Here is a 6,000-nt window from a genome sequence, read left to right on the forward strand (position 1 = left end):
TAACTTTCTGACATCTAGCTAACAAGGGCTCTAGCTTGCTACCATATTTAAGAAGTAGAATAGTACAATGGACAAGGCCAAGAATTTATATATGGACAGATTTGGGTTTATTGAGAAAAATACACTGGGGAAAATATACAGTACACCCAGTACTGTATATGTCTGCCTTCATTTTTGTGGCCTCACAGCATGTGGGATCTCAGTTCTCCCACCGGAGATGAACTCACATCCCTTGTATTGGAAATGTTGAGTCTTAACCATGACTGCTGTTGTTCAGTCACTAAGTTGTGTCCAACTCTTTGCAACCCCATGGACTGAAGTACACCAGGCTTCCCTGTCCTTCACTATCTCCAAGTTTGCTCAGACTCATGTCCATTGAGTTGGTGATGCCATCCAACCATCTCATCCTCTCTTGCCTCCCTTCTCCTCCTGCCTTCAATCTTTCCCAGCATCAGGGTCTTTTCCAAGGAGTCGGCTCTTTGCATCAGGTGGCCAAAGTTTTGGAGCTTCAGCTGCAGCATCAGTCCTCCCAATGAATATTCAGGGTTGATTTCCTTTAGGATTGACTCATTTGATCTCCTTGCTGTCCAAGGGAGTCTCAAAGGTCTTCTCCAGTACCACAATTAAAAAGCATCGATTCTTCAACGCTCAACCTTCTTTATGATCCAATTCTAACCATTGGACAGCCAGGGAAGTCCCTGTGTATGTCTTCATTGGATTAAAGCACTCTAATTTCCATGAGGGATTACTTTTCCCTCAGTGTTTAGGGTCTGCTGGGTTGGTTAATCAAGGTGGCCTCCCCTTGCCCAGTCATAAGACTAAGCTAGGCCAGGTAACTGATGCTGGCTTATCCTTGCTTTACAGCCAAGGTGATCATTCAAAGTACCATAGATGCTCTGAGTAGACTGTTAAGCTGTTCTTAGACTCTTCTTGGAGGGGCTTCCTTGGTGGTGCTAGTGGTAAAGAATCTGCCTGCCAATTCTGGAGACATAGGAGATGCAGGTTTGATCCCTGGGCCAGGAAGATCCACTGGAGGAGGCCATGGCAGCCCACTCCAGTATTCTTGCCTGGAGAATCCCTTGGACAGAGGACCCTGGTGGGCTATGGTCCCCAGGGTCACAAAGAATCAGACACAACTGAAGCAACTTAGCATGCATGCATGTCCTTTCTTATCCATTTTGTGAGCCACCTGATAGCCTTCAATAAATTTCACCTACATTAGCTAGAAGACCCTTCTTGTAGGGGAATCCCTGGTGGCTCAGATGGTAAGGAATCTGCCTGCAGTGCGGGAGACCTGGATTCGATCCCTGGGTTGGGAAGAGTCCTTGGAGGAGGGCATGGTAACCCACTCCAGCATTCTTGGCTGGAGAATCCCCATGGACGGAGGAGCCATGGAAACAACTGAGCGACTAAGCACACAGCACACACACATTAGCTAGAATCTATTTCTGTTGTTTGCAACCAAAACTTTTTACATGACACAGTTTGGATCCTGGCTCTAAAACTTACTAGCTTTGAAACTTTTTGCAAGTAGTCACTCAGTCATGTCCGACTAACCCTATGGACTGCAGCATGCCAGGCTTCCCTGTCCTTTCCCATCTCCCGGAGGTTACTCAAACTCATGTCCATTGAGTCAGTTATGCCATCTAACCACCTCGTCCTCTGGCATCCCCTTCTCCTCCTGCCTTCAATCTTTCCCAGCATCAGGGTCTTTTCTAATGTGTGGGCTCTTCGCATCGAGTGGCCAAAGAACTGGAGCTTCAGCTTCAGCATCAGTCCTTCCAATGAATATTCAGAACTGATCTCCTTTAGGATTGACTTGGACAGGTACACACTGCTATACTTAAAATGGATAACCAACAGGGACCCATGATATAGCACAAGGAACTGTGCTCAATGGCAGCCTGGCTGGGGGAGAATGGATACATGTATATGTATGGGTGAGACCCTTCATTGTTCATGTGAAACTACCACAACACTGTTAATTGGTTATACTCCAACACAAAATAAAGTGTTAAAAAAAAAATAGCATCACCACAGACTTTCTTAGAACTTCCTGTTATTTCCAGAGTTCTTCAAAGCCTGTCCTTGAAGGGGGCACAACAAAATATTTTAAGGTAAAAAATATTTAAAGCAGATGGATGGCATTTTCAGTATATAGCTTCAGTGTTTCTGTTTGTTTGTGCCTTCTTCCTCTCTGAAGGTATGTTTCAGATCCAAAGCAGCGGTGCTGAGTTGGAGCCTGCACAGGATTTGCCTGCCTGACCCAGGGCTCCAAAAATTATAGCAACAAATATAAGACAATTTTTAAAAAATATTTATTTTTATTTATTTATCTGGCTGAGCCAGGTCTTTGTTAGGGCATGTGGGATGTAGTTCCCTGACCAGGGATAGAACCCAGGTCCCCTGGACCACCAGGGAATTCACCCAGACAATATTTTGATCCACATGCCACAACTAAGACCTGGCACAGCCAAATAAATAAAAACAAATTTTTTTTTTAATTAACCGTTAGTTTTGGACTTACAGAGGATTCCCCCAAATGCTAGATCTGAAATTTTGTGACTCTCACTTGACATGTAATATTCCCTCTCAGGTTTAAATTAGAGCTGCAGAGAAAGCCAATAGTTTTAAAACCTCAGGGTTTTAAACCATAGATAATGTCTTCCTGCAGTTGCCTGCTGATACCACTCCACTGGAATAAGGGGAAATAAAGGAGGTTCAGATGAGCCCTCACATTCTTAGCTCCTAACAGCTAAGTTGCAAAGATGTAAGAAATGATTTCATTACAGTATTATTAATTGGCTGCTATAAAAATACACATGAGCAGGCAAATATATAAAGCATGGTCACTGAGTCTAGATCTGCTCAGTTAAAAATCACATATTTCCTTTTTTATTGCTATTTATTCATGTTTGACATTTCTTCTATTTAAATTGATTGAAGTTGTGTGTGTGTGTGTGTGTGTGTGTGTGTGTTTTAATTTTTATTTATCTGTTTAGGCTAAGCCACTCGGCTTGCAGAATCTTAGTCCCCAACCAGGGATTGACCCTGGCCCTCGGCAATGAACATACAGAATCCTAACCTCTGGACTGCCAGGGAATTCCTTAAACCAATTGTTTTCAATCTTTTATTTTATTTTTTTCAGGGCTATAAAACTCTTTGAGGGTATGATGAAAACTATGAATCTTCTCCCTAGAAAAATTCATATTAACATTGCTGCTGCTGCTGCTAAGTCACTTCAGTCGTGTCCGACTCTGTGTGATCCCACAGACGGCAGCCACCAGGCTCCCCCGTCCCTGGGATTCTCCAGGCAAGAACACTGGAATGGGTTGCCATTTCCTTCTCCAATGCATGAAAATGAAAAGTGAAAGGGAAGTCGCTCAGTCGTGTCCGACTCTTAGTGACCCCATGGACTGAAGCCTACCAAGCTCCTCCATCCATGGGATTTTCCAGGCAAAGTACTGGAGTGGGGTGCCATTGCCTTCTCCGCATATTAACATTATATTTTGCTTATACCAGGTTAAAAACTTCTGTTGTAAGCTCAGAAACTCTCTTTTCCCAGTTTAAGTAGAAAACAATCTGACTGATTCTAAGCCCAATTTCTGATTAAGACAAAGCAGCTTTTCCAGGTCCTCCCTAAGGTTTTGCATGTTTTTTTGTTTGTTTGTTTTTGTTTTTTTCCTTCCTGGTTCTTCAGAGCTACAAATCATTTGAATTAGGCTCTTTTTTTCAAATCAATTTGAATAAAGTTTGGTTTTCAGGAGATGGGCCTGGCTGAGCAAAAGAGCCCTCTTGGTAATAGTCTTCCTGAAGCAGGCAAATGGAGGTATCCTGCCCTGGTTTTTGTCATTATCCTTTTACAGTTTTTTCCTCTGTCCACTCTAGAAGATGGGCAGTGTGCATATCTGCATGTCCACACTGGATCACAGTATAGACCACTCAGACGCTTTCATACAACATACAAAAAAATTACAAGACAAAGCAAGTTGCCTTCCCTCCTTCTACATACAAACCTTGCTGTTGTTTTTTCATGACCTCTTTCCCCCTTAATGGCTGTCCTTGCATGTTCCCCTTTAATTTTTCTTTGGATAAAGGGGAAGAAAAAGGGCTTCTGGCCCTTACCCCCAGTGTGTGCTTCTAGTGTCATGCTTAAAGGCAAGGATAGGTCCTCTGGTAAAGTTCCAGTGGTAACACACCTCCAATCCCATCTTCAAAGCCATTCTTCACACTGTCACCATTGCACAACTTCACTAAAGACTTATTAGGTCTGTATTACAGGTATAAAGACAAGTCTTGACTATAATGGAGATTACAGTCTACTACAAGAGGGTTTTTTTAACAAAAAAATGTATATATTTAAGGTGATGTTTTAGTATATGTACACATTGTGGGATGCTTACCACAATCAAACTATGTAACATATCCATCACCTCCCATAGTCACCGTGTGTGTGTGCATGTGTGCGTGTGTGTGCATGTGTGTGCTTCTGTGTGTGTGATTACCCTTGAGATCTACTCTTCTAGCAAATTTCAAGTATATAATATATTATTATTAACAATAGTCACCATGATCCCTGGGCAGGAAGATCCCCTGAAGAAGTAAATGGCAACCCACTCCAGTATTCTTGCCTGGAGAATCCCATGGACAGAGGAACCTGGTGGGCTACAGTCCATGGGGTTGCAAAAGTGGGACACAACTTAGCGACTAAACTACCACCACCATCACCACATAGTCACCATGCTGTACTTAAGGTCTCTAGAACTTATTCCTTTTATAACTGAAGGTTTGTACCCTTTGATCAATATCTCCACACTTCCCTCCTCCCCAACTTTGGCTAACCACTACTCTATTCAGGGAAGTATTTTTTAAAAGGTCTGTTAGTCATTTTTCAGCTCAAAAACCTTCAGAGACTCGATAATGGCTACAGAATCCTTAGCATGCTAGTCTAGGTACACCATGAATTTACCTTTTTGGTTCATCCTCCTTCCTCTCCCTTCATGCACTATCTGTACAGACACACTGAACTTCAGATCAGAGAATGTGGTACAAAACTGGTGCTTCTCTGCTAATGTGGTTTTCTGAATGTGCTCACCTGAATCCTAAACTCAGTAGTGCACAGTAGGTGCTCAATAAAACCTTGTCTCAATCAGTGGAATGAATGAACACAACAGTGGAGGTGAGTGGTTTAAGGATTAAAGCTAGTGGCAAAGAAGGTACAACTCAACATTAGGAACCGAGCACTGGGGTTAGACTCAGGATAATCGGGTTTTTATTTGGTGTTTACAGAGCAGAACACGGTTGAGTTTCTCCACTAACACACAGCTCACCCATTGTACGCTGCAGTATCATCAGAGAAGGAAATAGAGATTACCAGGAAATGATCAGGAAATAGGGTACGGATGTGAGAGTTGGACTGTGAAGAAGGCTGAGCACCGAAGAATTGATGCTTTTGAACTGTGGTGTTGGAGAAGACTCTTGAGAGTCCCTTGGACTGCAAGGAGATCCAACCAGTCCATTCTGAAGGAGATCAGCCCTGGGATTTCTTTGGAAGGAATGATGCTAAAGCTGAAAGTCCAGTACCTTGGCCACCTCATGTGAAGAGTTGACTCATTGGAAAGGACTCTGATGCTGGGAGGGATTGGGGGCAAGAGGAGAAGGGGACGACAGAGGATGAGATGGCTGAATGGCATCACTGACTCGATGGATGTGAGTCTCAGTGAACTCCGGGAGTTGGTGATGGACAGGAAGGCCTGGCGTGCTGAGATTCATGGGGTCGCAAAGAATCGCACACAACTGAGTGACTGATCTGATGTGATCTGATCTAGATTTAAATATGAATTCATCTTATATTCAACTAGGTGGAAACAAAGAGAAACTATAAGACAATGCAAAGACCTAGTGCTTTGATAAGCATCGAGGTAATTATTTGTTGGTTGTTAATTTCATATATATGATGCACCTGGTCATTTAACTGCTAATACAGAGCAAAATGTAATT

Source organism: Bos indicus x Bos taurus, unplaced genomic scaffold (genome assembly GCF_003369695.1).
Source record: "Bos indicus x Bos taurus breed Angus x Brahman F1 hybrid unplaced genomic scaffold, Bos_hybrid_MaternalHap_v2.0 SuperScaffold_100184, whole genome shotgun sequence".
NCBI lineage: Eukaryota > Metazoa > Chordata > Mammalia > Artiodactyla > Bovidae > Bos > Bos indicus x Bos taurus.